Source organism: Pseudorasbora parva, chromosome 16, assembly GCF_024679245.1.
Source record: "Pseudorasbora parva isolate DD20220531a chromosome 16, ASM2467924v1, whole genome shotgun sequence".
Lineage (NCBI taxonomy): Eukaryota > Metazoa > Chordata > Actinopteri > Cypriniformes > Gobionidae > Pseudorasbora > Pseudorasbora parva.
This window is the reverse complement of record NC_090187.1, coordinates 1,475,788-1,492,639: the sequence shown is the minus strand read 5'-3', so window position 1 is coordinate 1,492,639 and position 16,852 is coordinate 1,475,788. Positions and strand designations below refer to the sequence as shown.

The following is a 16,852-nucleotide window of genomic DNA, read 5'->3' as shown; positions in this document are numbered from 1 at the left end:
TCCTTTGCTGCCCTGCTTCACGTGCAATCTGAGCGCCGCCAGCCCTGCCTACTCTGTGCCTCGTGCTGCGGTTCTCCGCCTGGTTGATAGTCCTAATATTCTTCGGCAGAAGGCTCTGCTATTGACTCTTGTGTTGCCTTTTTGGATTTTTTTGTCTGGTCCTGTCCAGATTTTGATAAGACTTGTGACTCCTCTGTTCTGCTGTATCTATCTGGACTATTGTTAGCCCGTTTGGGTTGTTTCAATAAACTGTATTTTGGTGGCTGCAGACTGAGTCCGTGTCCCGATCTGACAGATTCATTAGGAGTGTTGAAGACAGGTCTGCTCACTAATATGTTTTCATAACCTGTGATACTTTTTTATAATACTTTGATGAATAAAAAGTAAAAAATAAAATTAAAAAAATTCTATTTTTTAAAAATAGAAATCTGTTGTAACAACACTATACACTACTGGTCACTTTTTTTTTTTTTTTTTTTAATAAATTAATGTTATTCAGCAAGGATGTGTTAAATTGATAAAAATTGATAGTAAAGGAGATTTATATTATTTGAAAATATGTTTTTATTTTGAATAAATGCCATTCCGTCTCCAACACTCCTAATGAATCCTCATCTGAGAATTGTTTCTGAAGGATCATGATCACTGAAGACTGGAGGAACCATCCTGAACATTCAGCTCTGAGCACACAAATAAATCAGCATTTAAAGTACAATTGTAATAATATATCACAACATTAAAAAACGTGTTCTGTGTTCAAATAAATACAGGCTAAATGCAGAAGAAACTTCTTTCAAAAACATTACAAATAGTAATGTGTCCAAACTTTTGGCCTGTACTATATATATATAAACAGTTTCAAAATACAATCCGCAATTGATTCCAGCAGCTTGTGTTTGAGTTACAGTCACGAACACCAGCGATCTCAGGACGCGGCCTGTGTCTCATAGGCACCATTTGTAGTTTGCTGGAGCTTAGCTGGAGTTCCATCTAAATTGCTCCCTGAAGTTATTGGATTTTTGCGGAGCGGGCAGACGCTGACAGCTACAAGTTACTTCACGGGCAGGCATTAATTAGGCCGGTCGTAAGGAGCTAGAGAGAGAGGGAAGGAGAGAAACTCAGCACCGTCCGGCTCTGAGAAGCTGACGGTTCGCCGGCTGCTTTCTTAAGCTACTCACTTTCTATTAGGTCAGAGATGTTGCATGGGGCTTCTGTCCTAATGCAGAGCTGGTATCCGTGCCGGAGCCGCCGGCTTGTCAGAACCAATGCTTTTCAAACAGATTTCCCCTTTAACACGTTCAGCATACAATTACATACATCTCAGATCCTCCGAAGGCGGGAGGCATGAACGAGGACAGGCTGAGTTTCCCGCTCCGGGTGTTATTTAGAGGCCAGTAGGGAATATGAAAGGTTCCGGGTTCTCATACCTTTACAGTTCAGTCCAATTTGGTGTATGAATCAACGCATGGGTGAGTTTTCAAGATCACCTGGTGGAAGGTAAAGTCAGTCATTGCTCTGTTTTAGCCCACACGTGTCTTCCCTCATGAATCAAATTGAGTGAAATGTCAAAATGTAACGTTTGATTATCCGTGCGTGAAACACGCAGGTTTAAATCCCTTATGAAGTGCTGCTGGATCGGAGGAATGGTTTGTGCTGGAGTCGCTCACTGACTGCCGGCCGCGGATCTGAAACACAGAGAAACACACACTTTAGAAAAGGACAATCAGTGGCTTTAGCACTGCATAGATGCAAAGGGAAATTATAGCTGCGGGCAGCGATGACGGGCCCAAGCCCAGTGGCATCGCCACCCCGGTGGCTTCAGGATAACTATGCCAACAGACAATATGCATTTAAACCGGGTAAATGAAAAAAAGAACATTTTAAAATCAATTGACATTATTTTAATCGGTCACCATGGCAACACTGTTTTTTTGAAGAAAGAAAAATTATATCCACATTGAAATTAAAATATCTGACTTCCTGTTGGTCAGAGCCAATGACTGTAAATTAGAAAGTTGCCCGGCTTGATGAGAACGATAAATGTACCAAGTTTGCTGACTGTAGGTAAAACTAAGCAAATTAGGGTAAAAATAAGAGGGTGATTTCAAAGCATTTAAAAAAAGTGACACACTTCTATAACTTTGATCTATATGTGTACCGAGTTTCATACTAATACATGCAAGTGTCATTGATATATGGACCAAGACGATGCTGATGTGTGTGCAAAGTTTCAATAGTTTTTTTCGAGCATGTTAAAGGCCTCAAACGTGGAAGAGAAATCAGTTATAATCGATTATTATGAAAAAATGTATCCCTAGAAAAACACTAAAACTCATTTCCGGGCTTGGGCTCTAATTCTGCATTCATTTACACAACCCAAATGAAGATGTTGTTAATATCACATTTCCAAGCCTCCATTTGCTGATCCTGTGAATACAGACATAAACACAAATCTCAGAAGACCTTGATTAAACGGCTTGATTCATAGCAATTATGTTTAAGCATGAAAGTTTTAGTTGTGCTGGCTGTCAATAAAGGGACAGATATTACTTAGGTTTCATTCAAATGATCTTCATTTATGTTTCAAAGATGACAGTCAAACAGGTTTTGGACTTTAAATGGATGGAGGGACATAAATCCCTCAGGTTTCATGAATAATATCTTCATTTGTGTTTGGAAGTTAAACGAAAAATGGCACGATGGAGTACACGATGACAGAGTTTACATTTGTAAATGTGTGTTAGGGTGAGTAATACCTTATATAAATAGACCTACTACAGCAAGTTGAGCCTTGGATAAAACAACTCTATATCGTGAATCATATCGTTTCCATCAACGATACATATCGTCTCATTTGCATATTGTGTTAAAGTTCATTATTTTCCATAATGTAATGATAAAAATTAAACTTTCATTTTAGATTCATTGCACACCAACTGAAATATTTCAGGTCTTTTATTGTTTTAATACTAATGATTTTGGCATACAGCTCATGAAAACCCAAAATTCCTATCTCAAAAAATTAGCATATCATGAAAAGGTTCTCTAAACGAGCTATTAACCTAATCATCCGAATCATCTAATTAACTATGAACACCTGCAAAAGATTCCTGAGGCTTTTAAAAACTCCCAGCCTGGTTCATTACTCAAAACCGCAATCATGGGTAAGACTGCCGACCTGACTGCTGTCCAGAAGGCCATCATTGACATCCTCAAGCGAGAGGGGAAGACACAGAAAGACATTTCTGAACGAATAGGCTGTTCCCAGAGTGCTGTATCAAGGCACCTCAGTGGGAAGTCTGTGGGAAGGAAAAAGTGTGGCAAAAAACGCTGCACAACGAGAAGAGGTGAGCGGACCCTGAGGAAGATTGTGGAGAAGGACCGATTCCAGACCTTGGGGGACCTGCGGAAGCAGTGGACTGAGTCTGGAGTAGAAACATCCAGAGCCGCCGTGCACAGGCGTGAGCAGGAAATGGGCTACAGGTGCCGCATTCCCCAGGTCAAGACACTTTTGGGCTACAGAGAAGCAGCACTGGACTGTTGCTCAGTGGTCCAAAGTACTTTTTTCGGATGAAAGCAAATTTTGCATGTCATTCGGAAATCAAGGTGCCAGAGTCTAGAGGAAGACAGGGGAGAAGGAAATGCCCAAATGCCTGAAGTACAGTGTCAAGTACCCACAGTCAGTGATGGTCTGGGGTGCCATGTCAGCTGCTGGTGTTGGTCCACTGTGTTTTATCCAGGGCAGGGTCAATGCAGCTATCAGGAGATTTTGGAGCACTTCATGCTTCCATCTGCTGAAAAACTTTTTGGAGATGAAGATTTGTTTTTTCAGCACGTCCTGGCACCTGCTCACAGTGCCAAAACCACTGGTAAATGGTTTACTGACCATGGTATTACTGTGCTCAATTGGCCTGCCAACTCTCCTGACCTGAACCCCGTAGAGAATCTGTGGTATATTGTGAAGAGAAAGTTGAGAGACGCAAGACCCGACACTCTGGATGAGCTTAAGGCCGCTCTCGAAGCATCCTGGGCCTCCAGAACACCTCAGCAGCGCCACAGGCTGATCGCCTCCACGCCGCGCCGCACTGAAGCAGTCATTTCTGCTAAAGGATTCCCCACCAAGTATTGAGTGCATAACTGAACATAATTATTTGAAGGTTGACTTTTTTTGTATTAAATACACTTTTCTTTTATTGGTCGGATGAAATATGCAAATTTTTTGAGGTTTTCATGAGCTGTATGCCAAAATCATCAGTAATTAAAACAATAAAAGACCTGAAATATTTCAGTTGGTGTGCAATGAATCTAAAATATATGAAAGTTTAATTTTTTATCATTACATTATGGAAAATACTGAACTTTATCACAATATGCAATTTTTTTGAGAAGGACTTGTATATATCATGATACAACCAAACTGAGCTATCGGGGGAGAAGAGCCTTGGTGAGAGAGGTGAAGAAGAACCCAAAGATCACTGTGGTTGCACTCCAGAGAAGGTTGTAGAAAGTCAACCATCACTACAGCAGTCGAGGCACATTAAAATGTTGCTAAAAATCCTAAAGGACTCCAAGATGACTCCAAGATGGTAAGAAATAAGACTCTCTGGTCTGATGAGACTAAGATAGAACTTTTTGGCCTTAATTCTAAGCGGTATATGTGGAGAAAAGTACCACCTGTCCAATACAGTCCCAATAGTGAAGCATGGTGGTGGCAGCATAATGCTGTGGGGTTTTTTCTGCTGCAGGGACAGGACGACTGGTCGCAATCGAGGGAAAGATAAATGTGGCCAAGAACAGGAATATCCTGGATGAAAACCTTCTCCAGTGCTCAAGACCTCAGACTGGGCTGAGGGTTCGCCTTCCAACAAGACAATGACCCTAAAGCACACAGCTAAAATAACGAAGGAGTGGCTTCACAACAACTCCATGACTGTTCTTGAATGGCCCAGCCAGAGCCCTGACTTAAACCCAATCGAGCATCTCTGGAGAGACCTGAAAATGGCTGTCCACCAACATTTACCATCCAACCTTACAGAACTGGAGAGGATCTGCAGGAGGAATGGCAGAGGATCCCCAAATCCACTGAAAAACTTGTTGCATGTTTCCCAAAAAGACTCATGGCTGTATTAGATCAAAAGGTGCTTCTACTAAACACTGAGCTAAGGGTCTGAAGACTTAGGACCATGGGATATTTCAGTTTTTCTTTTTTAATAAATCTGCAAAAATGTCAACAATTCTGTGTTTTTCTGTCAATATGGGGAGCTGTGTGCACATTAATGAAAACATAATTATAATTACAGTAAAACTAATTTTTACTTTACTTCAAGTAAATCATTTTTTTTCTATGATTGCACTTTCTATGATATACTGATGTCCGCTTGAGTGGACATTAAACGCTTTTATACGGAGGCTTCAGTGGACTAAATCTCAGCACTGGGACTGGATCTTCTTTTATTATTCATGCATGTACATCTCAAAAGCATTTAAAAACTGGTTATGTTTCTCTTCTAAGGCAAGAAACCAGAAAGCGGCTGGTCACGATGAGCATCTCGCCATTCCCGTCGCGCGGGCTTAGATGGCTTTCATTAGGCACCGATGTTCCAATCTTATCCAATCACCAATCCCTAAACCATTACAGCAGGTAAGTCCAAACTTTTAATGCACTCAGCTGCACTTCATTCCCTGCGGAGCGCTAATGCTGCTGGAGGAATAGCTTTAAATGCATCATTAAACCTGCCAGAGAATTAACTTGGACAGAACTTAATTATGTCACACGCAAGGCCTTGCAACTTTAAGATTTGAGGAAAACCAATATTGCAGGCTGGAGAATGAAGTTGGTTCGTTTAGATACATAATTAGAGTCAATCGGCCATGTACCTGCGGTGTGTGTGGAGACTGAACAAAAGGGAGAGAGATTTTACATGCAAAACGGAGCAAAAGAAGCGTGTGCTGAATACAGGTACAGCATGCATTTAATCCCAGAAATACATGTGAACGTAACCCGCTCAGATCTGCTGAACACAAGCCGTCTGGTGAAATAAAACAGGATGCGTTAGGGAAGTCATTCCTCTCCTCTTTAACTGTCAAGCCCATGCGGCTCATCTCGTCTCTTCTGGATCAGAGTTTGGAGGCTTTCATTTCATCTATCATGTTGATTTTAAAATTCTGGTTTTTAAATCCTTAAATGGTTGGGCCCCTCTTTATCTTTCGGATCTACTGACAGAACATCGTCCAGTTCAATCTCTCCGGTCATCAAATCAGAGACTATTTACCGAAAACAAAGTTGAAAAGTAGGAGGGCCGAGCATCTTCATCAGCTGCGTCTAGAGTATGGAATGCATCGCCTTTTAATATTAGAATCGTTTTTAAAAATAGGCTAAAAAGTTTTTTTTTTGTTTATTTGGCATATGGCTAATTATGAAAATAGTATTGTATTTTTATTGTGTTTTTATTTTGTCTTTTGTATTGATGTAAAGCACACTGGTCAACTGGTGTTGCGTTTAGTAGTGCTATATAAATGAAATATCCGTTGACTATGTTGAGGCGGCGGGAGTGTTGTTGGAAACTGCTGAATGTACAGTACAGGCCAAAACTTTGCACACATTACTTTTTGTAATGTTTTAGAAAGAAGTTTCTTCTGCTCATCAAGCCTCATTTATTTGATCAAAAATACAGAAAAAAAATTATATTTGTGCAACCCAGGCTCATTGGAAATACGTGACTCTGCCTACATTTTTGCAACCCCTGAATTATGTACCTCGGGTACGTTTACCTGCACTTTTTGGGTGAAACGTCCACCGGAGGCGCTGAGTGTTAATATTTTTTCTCCATTCCAGATGGAATACATTTATTTATTTATGTATTTATGTATTTATGTATTTATGTATTTATTTATTTATTTATTTATTTTCCCCCTATGGTTCTAGTTTTAGTTAACTATAATCCTGATTCTCACTATACACCAGTAAAAATAAAAATAAAAGAAAAATTCTCCAATTGAACATTTTCTACACTGTAAAAAAATATTGTTGGTTTAAGTAAGTAACCTGGTTGCCTTAACATTTCGAGTTTATTGAAGAAAAAAAAAATGAGTTGATACAATGAAGGAAAATAGTTGAATAAATAGAAACTCAAAATATTATTGTATCTGAACCACATAAAACATTTGACAAATCATGAAAATAATCATAATCGCAGTTTCACTGAGTCATCACAAATAAAACACACAATTACCCAATATGCTTACAAAATCTTTTAATAATATTTTAGTAAAGGTTGTCGATTCTCAAAAATGTTCATTGTATTAACTTAAATTTTTAATTTCAATGAACTCAAAATTTTAAGGCCAGCAGGTTACCTTTTTTCTAATAATTTTTTACGGTGTAGTGACTGATCAAATCTTATTTTTTTAGCTGGCCAAATTGAATTTTCTGTGAATTAAATTGCATCAATTCACAGAACATGTGAAAAATTTAGATGTGATCAGTCACTAACTAATTTTTTTTAATTGGATCAGTCCAATTAAATTTTCAGTTTGTTTGTCTAAAAAAAAAAAAAAAATTGTACTGTGCTAATTAACTGAGACTTCTTACAGCTCTTACAGTTTGTTTCGTTGCTTCTATTGCTCTCCCCTTTTTTGTAAGTCGCTTTGGATAAAAGCGTCTGCTAAATGATTAAATGTAAATGTAAATGTCACTAGAAAGTTTTCAGTTGAAGACATTTTTTTTTATTTAGTCTTTCATTATTACATTTATTCATTTAGCGGATGGTTTTATCCAAATTTGTGCATCCAAATATCCATTTGTTCACTTGCAAACATAAATCAAATTTCAGTCCTCCGCAATTAACCACTGAAACCTCTCTGGCCCGCACACATGCAGAAGTCTGACAGAGAGAATTTGTGAAGGACTGTACTGTATATAAAGCACGTTTGCACTCCTTTGCACAGTGTTTCAGAATGAAACTGAAGACTGATCACCGCAAGGCCCCAGCGAACCCCGAGAGCCACTCAAACGCATCCACAGCACTGAGAGCGGAGCAGAAAAACTCACTCCAGCTTCATCTCGCGTCTCCTAGGCCTACCGACGCTCCCGTAATCGATCACACAAATGAACGCAACACAATATTTTCACACCTGTGCAATTTCCCCGAACCCACACGTCTCCATTCGGAAAGGAACGAGGCAGATTGCAAATGTCTAAACAGAAGCGACTTGATTTAGCACTGCGATAATATGGCAAGACAAAGGGGACAAATAATGAAAAGAATTGATCAGAAGGCATATTCCCATTGTGGGGCAAATGATAAAGCAGGAAGAGTTTCCTTCACCCTGACCATCTTTTTTTTTTTTCATTAAAAGGACTTATATAAACATCCGTATGCAATGCAAAGCCAGCGATAAGAGCGGGAAGAACCCTCGGGTTTGCTCCGGATTCATGCTGACAGACAGTTTCATTTGTGGCGAGCGTTGGAAGCTCATTTCCTCCACATATAGCAGCGACGAGAGCGGAGAAACACTGGTGCGACGCTCATTGTGAATCCAAAGCTGCATTCATTGTCTCCTTCATTTGCATTGAAATGGGAATGCCATATTTCATTCCTGTCCCTGGTCTTAAACTTATATTTATTTATATAGTGGAGTGAACACGTTCCCTCTGTTCTACTCACTCCAGTGTAAATGATAGTGCTGATAAGGAAAATGCATCCAAGACACACACACGTTTGTTTTTGTGACATATGGGGACATGCCATTGGCGTAATGGTTTTTATACTGTACAAACCATATTTTCTATCCCCTTACACTGCCCCTAAACCTACCCATCACACACACACACACACACACACACACACACACACACACACACACACACACCGTGTTTTAAAGATTAGACAATTGACGTGTGTTGAGAGGTTGTTTTTGCACAAATAACTTGCTGAAGCATCACTTTACGACACTTATTTCCTCTAGAGCAGCAAAATTGAATTTGGGGTTTTAAAATGAGCGCTAAAGCGTGTTCCTCGTTTAAGTCCCGATGTCCAGAGTAAATGATATGCTATATGCATGGATATGTCCATGATCGTGATGTCCTACTATGAAAAGTGTTTCCTACCAATGATAGTTGAAAGATGTTTGTATAGTGATTTTATGGCTGTATTGTAGGTCGCAGCTTTTGCTAATCCGATAAATGAAAAGTAAAATGGGTCAACTCAACCAGGGTTTTTTGATTTTGATAAAACTCTTTTTATAGAAAGACAAACATAAATAGTGATGAAAGCCAAAATATTACATGTCACAGATGAATATTGACGGAGTAATCACTGTTGATAAATGACAGATTCCTCACCTGAGATCTGGAGCCAAATTACAGGCAAGTAAAAATGACTTTAGAAAGATGGCAGCATCACTATTTTATTCTCACACAGAGATTGCTAGGTCTATCAGTGAAATATGTTGACTTTATCAATTTGTGTTGCATTTTATGCCTACGGTGAGCGCTCAAAAATGGGAACAGTTCAAAAATCTAAAATCAGATATCTAATACTTTTTGAGTTACAAGCATGCAAACTTTGGAAAAACAATACTTATGGCACTCAAGACAGGTATGTTATGATATTGAGGTGAAAAAAAACAAGATACATTTCTAGTTTCAACATTATTTGTTCTTCAGATATTCCTTTTTAAATATAAAAAGTATCAGCTGTGTGCAGTGACCCACATTTGGTTTTCGACCACTGAATTTTAACAGTGTGCTCTTGGAGCCGCATTAAGATCTCCATATCTCTGGGATTGAACCCTTAAAGGCCTTTAAAATTAAGAAAACAAAGGAAAAGTTTGTTAAGAAACAGAATCTAAAAGGATATTCCTGATAACCGTCACGAGGACGAGGACGTGCTGAAACTCTCTTTGCTTAAATTAGCTCAAAATTACTATCAGATGTAAGTAATTACCTTGACAAACTATACATCATTAAAAAGATCTAAGACTAAAGTTTAATTTTTTTACCTCTGTTTTATTCTCAAAGTCTTATAATGACCGTAATGTGTTAATATGTTCCAGGAGTTATGAATATGATCTTGGGCGTCGCTACCTTTTGATTGTAATATGCGCGTCATTTGCTCCCATTCATAAAAAAATCCTCCTTGGTCGTCATGAAGACACTCGACAAAACAACTTCCCTCAGGGCTTTTACTTCAAAAGTGTGCAGATGTGGAGAAATATTGATAGATTCTCACACGTTTGAGTCAAATTTCTATACAGAGAAGTATTATTTATTCAATCTTTATCCAAAATCCGCGGATGTATGATTATGAGAGCAGTATACTGTGATATGCTGTGTTTTCAATTCATTCTGGCAGCCGGAGGGCGCTGGAAAGCTGTACTACTGAAAATTCACCCCATGGGGAACACATGAAGAACAGACACACCATGTGACATTCAGGAAGTATCTGACATATGGACATATCCACACAGCTCCCTGGGATCGTCAGATCGCTATTTTATGCAGATAAACACGTTTTAAGACAATAAACACACAATCGCGGCAATATATGGTTGGTCTGTGTTCTTTATGCCATGTTGGGTGGTTTCATAATAGATGATATTTATAATGCAATGCTATACACATAGCTTTTAGCATTGTATATTTTCTGTCAGATTTTTTGACCCGAAGCTATATGAGATCACATATTGTTATATAAAACACTCTACATATAAAATATAAAGTGATATGAAGCAAGTTTTGAATAAAACATGATTTTAATCGTATAAATTGTTGTTTTGCTGGTGTGCTAAGCTAACATGCTAGCTTGCCCTAGATGCACCTGCCACTGAGTAAATACTTTATTTTTATGAACATTTTCTAAATGTAAAACTACTGAAATGCTTATTTGGACGAAATGCATTCAATAGAGTCTCAGTGAGGGTAAAGTGAGAGGTTTGATTTAGAAATGAGGTTTGAATAGAACAGTTTGAATAGAGAATCGTTAGTAATTATAATGCAGACAAAAGAATAATAATTAGAGCCATAACCAGTCCGCAGAAGTGTGAATGTGTGCCGGGGAGACAAACTGAATGGGGCAGTTTGCACCTCTAAACAATAGAGGCAATACAGCGACTGAAAGCTGAGAAGATGTGGCAATAAACATCAGTTGATATTTCAGCGATATCTCAAAATAAAATCACATGAAACGATCTTGTAAAACGTTTAATAAAATGCAGAGTTTTAGACTGATCATCTTCAGATCTGAAATATAACATGGTCAGACTTGTGGCTTTAGCTGTAGTGCATTTCTAGATTTCTCCAAGGCCCACTTCAATTTTATTTTCATAAAGATATATCATACAAATAAATTTCTAATAACTTTACAAAACTTTGAAGCTTATTATAGCTTTTTTTTATTATAAAAAATATTATCATTTTGACTTTACAGTAAACTGCCAGGTGTCTGCTTTCAAATGAGACCATAATTATGCTTTTAGTGCAAAGGATTCACAAACTGTATTTGTTTTAGTCTGAGTATACATTTCTTAGGATTTTTTCAAAATTTAGAAATCAGCTTAACAGGTTAAGATATCTTTAATACTTCTTGGGTTACATTTTTGAGCGGTCACCGTTGGCATATAAATGAGACAAAGATTGCTCAAGTCAACAGATTTCACTAATAGATCAACCAATCTCTGAGTGAAAATAATATAATGATGCTGCCATGTTTCTAAGGTCATTTTTACACCCCTGTAATTTGGCTCAAGCTCTCAACAGGTCATGTTGACCCTCTAGAAACAGTGATTACTCAATCTGTCAATTGACAGATGTGACATTTAATATTTTGGCTTTCATCAGTATTTATGTTTGTCTTTCTAGAGAAAACAAAAACAAAATCAGAAATTTGAGCCAGGGAAGTTTCCGAAATGTGGTTAATTTGACACGGAATGACCCAAATATAAAGTCATTCAAATTTGTCACGATTATCAAAGCACACAAATCTTATAGAAAAGTGAAATAGATTCACATCTCCATCATTCAAGTCTAAATACACTGCGATAGCGCCATAAAAGGGGTCTACATGAAAAAAAAGACCGTGCTATGACTATTGGTCTGGGACGATGATGTGATAGGTGTGTGTGGCTCTGAGGCTCCGCCTTCTTTGAGGTGTAAATGTCCGGTTCATTTCTTCTGTTCACATAATATGTCTATAAAGTAAATATGTAAGACATATGAGTAAATATGTATATTTCTTAAAACTTATTTTTACCCCTAAGAACGAAAAATAACTTCTCTGGGAGCATATCAGGGCCTTAAGAGTTCAAGAGAAACGATTTGTGAAGTAATCGTTCTTTCCTTTAAATTCTGCTGCAATTTTCAAAAGTCCAGTTATGTCCAAATTCTCAAAGAATAACAACGGAAATTGTGTTTTTTTAACATCCCTTTAAAGCCGAAATGGTTAATTCCAGGGTTATTAATATTAATTAAAACTAAAACTAATCACTTAATAAAAACTACACAGGCATAAATGTTATATAAAAATAACCTTGATAATAGTATATCATTGACACTAAAAGAACCCAGGCTAATTCTCCACTCACAGTAAATGCAAAAGAGTGACCAGTACAATTCTCCTTCTTGATTAAACGGAAAACACACGCACTGTAAAAGAAAGTCCATAAAATAGGGCACAATGTACTGTATAAATATGAAGGAATTTTCCGTATTGGTTTTGTACAGGTGTTTTACCTCTATTTTGATTTACACATTGCATTAGTTTGTGTTTTAAAGGGTTAGTTCACCCAAAAATGATTTCATTAATGACTCTCCCTCATGTCGTTGGACACCCGTCAGACCTTCGTTCATCTTCAGAACACAAATGAAGATATTTTAGTGTAAAGCTGAGAAAGGCTTCAGATAGGCCTCCATTGGCATTCAGTCCATTCCCACTCACAAGACCCATAAAGGCCCTAAACACATCGACACACAGCCCATCTCACTACAGCGGCTGCACAATCACTTTACGAAGCGGCGAGAATAGTTATTGTGCTGAAAAATCTAAATAACGACTTTATCCACCGAGTTATTGCCGTGAACTCGACGCATGCGTGAGAATATGACGCAGATCCGCCGTTCATGACCCAGAAGAGGAGGAGCGAGACCGACACGGAAGACAATAACTCGGCGGATAAAGTCTTTATTTAGATTTTTTGTGCACAATAACTATTCTCGCCGCATTGTAAACTGATTGTCCATCCGCTGTAGTGAGATGGGCTGTGTGTCGATGTGTTTAGGGCCTTTATGGGTCTTGTGAGTGGGAATGGACTGAATGCCAATGGAGGCCTATCTGAAGCCTTTCTCAGCTTTACACTAAAATATCTTCATTTGTGTTCTGAAGATGAACGGAGGTCTGACGGGTGTATCATTTTGGGTGAACTAACCCTTTAAGGGTTAACAGAAATGTATTACTGGATAATGTACTGGCAGAAAATGACTAGTACATTTTCCGTTTGTATTTTTTAGTGTGGTATGGGATGATATTAGGGTATATGAGGACAGAGCTTTGATTTTTTGGCTGAACATCTACTTCTGCCCAGTGTAACCAAATGTAATTAACATTGTCCTCAACTAAAACGTCGACAGCTGGAAATCCGACACGGCTCAATCAAGATCCTCCCAGGCTACGACAAACTCGCTTTTGACTGCGATCAAAACAACACATCACTCAGGGAAGAAAAGAGCGGACTGAAAAACATCAGCCGTGTCATCGCCATTCCCTCTGTTTTCCATGATTTTGTATGATTTCCCTCCCCTGACTCTCCTTCCAGGCCCCGTGGTGTTAATTATACTCGGTCTCTCTCCCTTCGAGCAAGCCGTGCAGTGGAAGTGCATTAATCTTGATTCGCTACTTCAGTACAAAGCCTTGTTTGAAGAGTCTCCTTTGGTAAAGCCCCAAAGGCAGGGCGATTCAGAAGAGAACGAGGGAGAGGGACAGGAGCGAGTTTCTCACTGAACCTGAGCGTCTCGCAAAGCATGCAAATGAAAGTGGCGTCCTACGTGTCTGCATTCGCACACACTCCCTAAAGAACTTTACAGGACAGAGACGCGCCGCTGACTGCGCTAGCATTAGCACTTAGCTGTGTTTATGCCGGATTTGGCTGACTGGGGTCTCTCGGGACATTTAAAGGTCAGCGCGTGCTGCTTGTCTTGCGTGGCCATGCAGATCTGAGAAGTCTCTGAAATGAATTTCAATTAGATTTATTTTCTGATTAAAACTGCTTGGGCAGCACAAAAACTCTCATCATATCATGCAAAGTGTTACGCCGTTCTCACACTACTTTTATTATGCCCTTTTCAAAGTCTTGCTGTTGTTTTCTGGCTCTACTAGAGCAGGTTGAATGTCGATTACGTTCCCATATTCTCCATTGTTGCAGCTCGTCTCTTCCCAGTCTGTCAGTAACTCTGTTTACTTTCTGTCTCTATGAAGCCCCTCCTCCTGAAAAGCACAGTGTGCTCTGATTGGTCGGCTAGAGCAGTGTGTTGTGATTGGTGTTTGGGATATCTCCCTCCCCTTACCATAACCAGCAGTTTCAAGACAGGACTAACTAACTCAACCAGGCTCTGCCACTTTATTCTGCATATGAATTATTATAATGGGGAATATTGTGACTTGTTGGTTCCCGGGAGAAAACTCAAGACTACAATGGAGGCATTTTTGGGAGATCAGAAACAGTGCACATCACGCATGACATTGAAGTGCAAAAGCACATGTTTCTTGTCCACAACAAGAATTTAGTCGTCAAAATATTCACTGATCAGGCATAGTGAAGTGACTAACACTGATGATCTGTTCATCACGGCTCCTGTTAGTGGGTGGGATATATTAGGCAGCAAGTGAACATTTGGTCCTCAGAGTTGATGTGTGTGAAGCAGGAGAAATGGGCAAGCGTAAGGATTTGAGCGAGTTTGGCCAGATTGTGACGGCTAGACGACTGGGTCAGAGCATCTCCAAAACTGCAGCTCTTGTGGGCTGTTCCCGGTCTGCAGTGGTCAGTATCTATCAAAAGTGCTCCAAGGAAGGACCAGTGGAGAACCGGCCACAGGGTCATGGGCGGCCAAGGCTCATTGATGACCGTGGGGAGCGAAGGCTGGCCCGTGGGGTCCGATCAAACAGACGAGCTACTGGAGCTCAAACTGCTCCAGAAGTTAATGCTGGTTCTGATAGAAAGCTGTCAGAATACACAGAGCAGCTCAGTTTGTTTCTTTTCTTGTGTGTGTGTCTTACCTGGGGAACACATGGCCCCAGGATGCATTATGGGAAGAAGACGAGCCGGCGGAGGCAGTGTGATGCTTTGGCCAATGTTCTGCTGGGAAACCTTGGGTCCTCCATCCATGTGGATGTTCCTTTGACACGCTCCACCTACCTAAGCATTGCTGAGACCATGTTCAGCCTTTGATGGAAACGGTATTCTGGTGGCTGTGGCTCTTCCAGCAGGATAATGCTCCTGACACAAAGCACAAATGCTTCAGGAATGGTTTGAGGAGCACAACAACCAGTTTGAGGCGTCGACTCGGCCTCCAGATTCCCCAGATCTCAATCCAATCGAGCATCTGTGAGAATCTCCACCTCTCAATTTACTTGAGTCACCGATTCTTTGAGGGACATCAAGTCGAACAGAAACCCACACGGCTTCATATGTGCATCTCCAGAGCAGATTTACCCATCGGGAACGTGCCAATAATTGAGCACAGCACAAGAAATGAGGTACATGAGTGTGAACTAAATGTGATGGCAGTAGTAAAAAGAGAAATAATGGCAAGAAAGAGCTGCATGCAAACACAAGTGTACAGTACAGTCCGAATGCCAAACCTAATGACTCAAATGCCAAGAGTTCAGAAAGAGTCACTCTGAATCAGAAATCATATTCAGCTGAGAGACCCAGGTCTGTTTGTACACGCTCTGACTTTAACTTTTATTAAACTGAATACATGAGTAAACACAGGTAAATTTAGCACCACTAAATGATTCACACCCAAGCAAATGAATTACACAGGAAAACAGCTTAATAAATCATGTAACAAGTAAAACATTCAGGCCAACCTCCAGCAGGGACTGATGAGAGCGTGTGTGTGCGCTCATGTGAATGAAGCAATAGTTTAGCAGACAAGCAGAAGAAGCCGCCGGCTCCCATCGGACCTGACGTGAGATGTAGGTTGCGTGTTGTGTTTGAGCGTGTGTGTGTGTGTGTGTGTGTTCTAGGAGATGGTTTAACAGACAGAGAGAATCTTTAGGGACACAGTGTGCGAAGATATTTAGTGTTGCTGACAGAAAGAGCCTGAGGCTCAGAGCTGTTGACCATTTCATGGCACTGACAGAATGATGGGGAAAAAACAAGCCATTCAGCCTCCCTGCCTTACAAGACATGCAAAAGAGCATTGAGTCGATCTCACTTCACCCCATTAATCAGTTAAAAGAATAATTTTTTCTTTAAAGATTTAACATGAGTTTAATTTTGAAACTGCCGAGGACTTTTATTGCAAAGATTTTTGTGACAATATTCTCCGATAGCGCCAAAGAAGTGCCATTGCACGGTCCATCATCAGGTCGTACGCAATGTTAAATCAGTCAAACGGCAATCTAGCCTCAATCTATAGCCGAGCCGTGCTTGAGTATATGGAAGTTTCATTGCGTTCACTTGTTCGTTCGACAGCAATAAGAAAAAATATGATAATGCAATCTTCATTCGAATGATAGAATTAACGTTCCCCGGTGTGTTTTAGTTATCAGCCAGAAGCAGCCGTTTTGATTATTTCACAAAACTTTCATGGCCTCCAGAATATTTTGATGTATGAATATCTGAGCATACAGTA

General features: G+C 39.6%; 1 protein-coding gene across 3 annotated transcripts in view; it reads right to left on the bottom strand.

Moving 5' to 3' along the window:
• Positions 1 to 241: 241 nt before the first annotated feature.
• Positions 242 to 16,852, bottom strand: part of cd276 (CD276 molecule) — a 130,645-nt gene continuing 114,034 nt past the window's right edge. For all 3 annotated transcript variants that reach the window (XR_010898492.1, XM_067419765.1, XM_067419767.1), the window contains one exon: positions 242 to 1,685. The gene's annotated coding sequence lies outside the window, so the exon portion shown is untranslated. The remainder of the gene's footprint in view (positions 1,686 to 16,852) is intronic.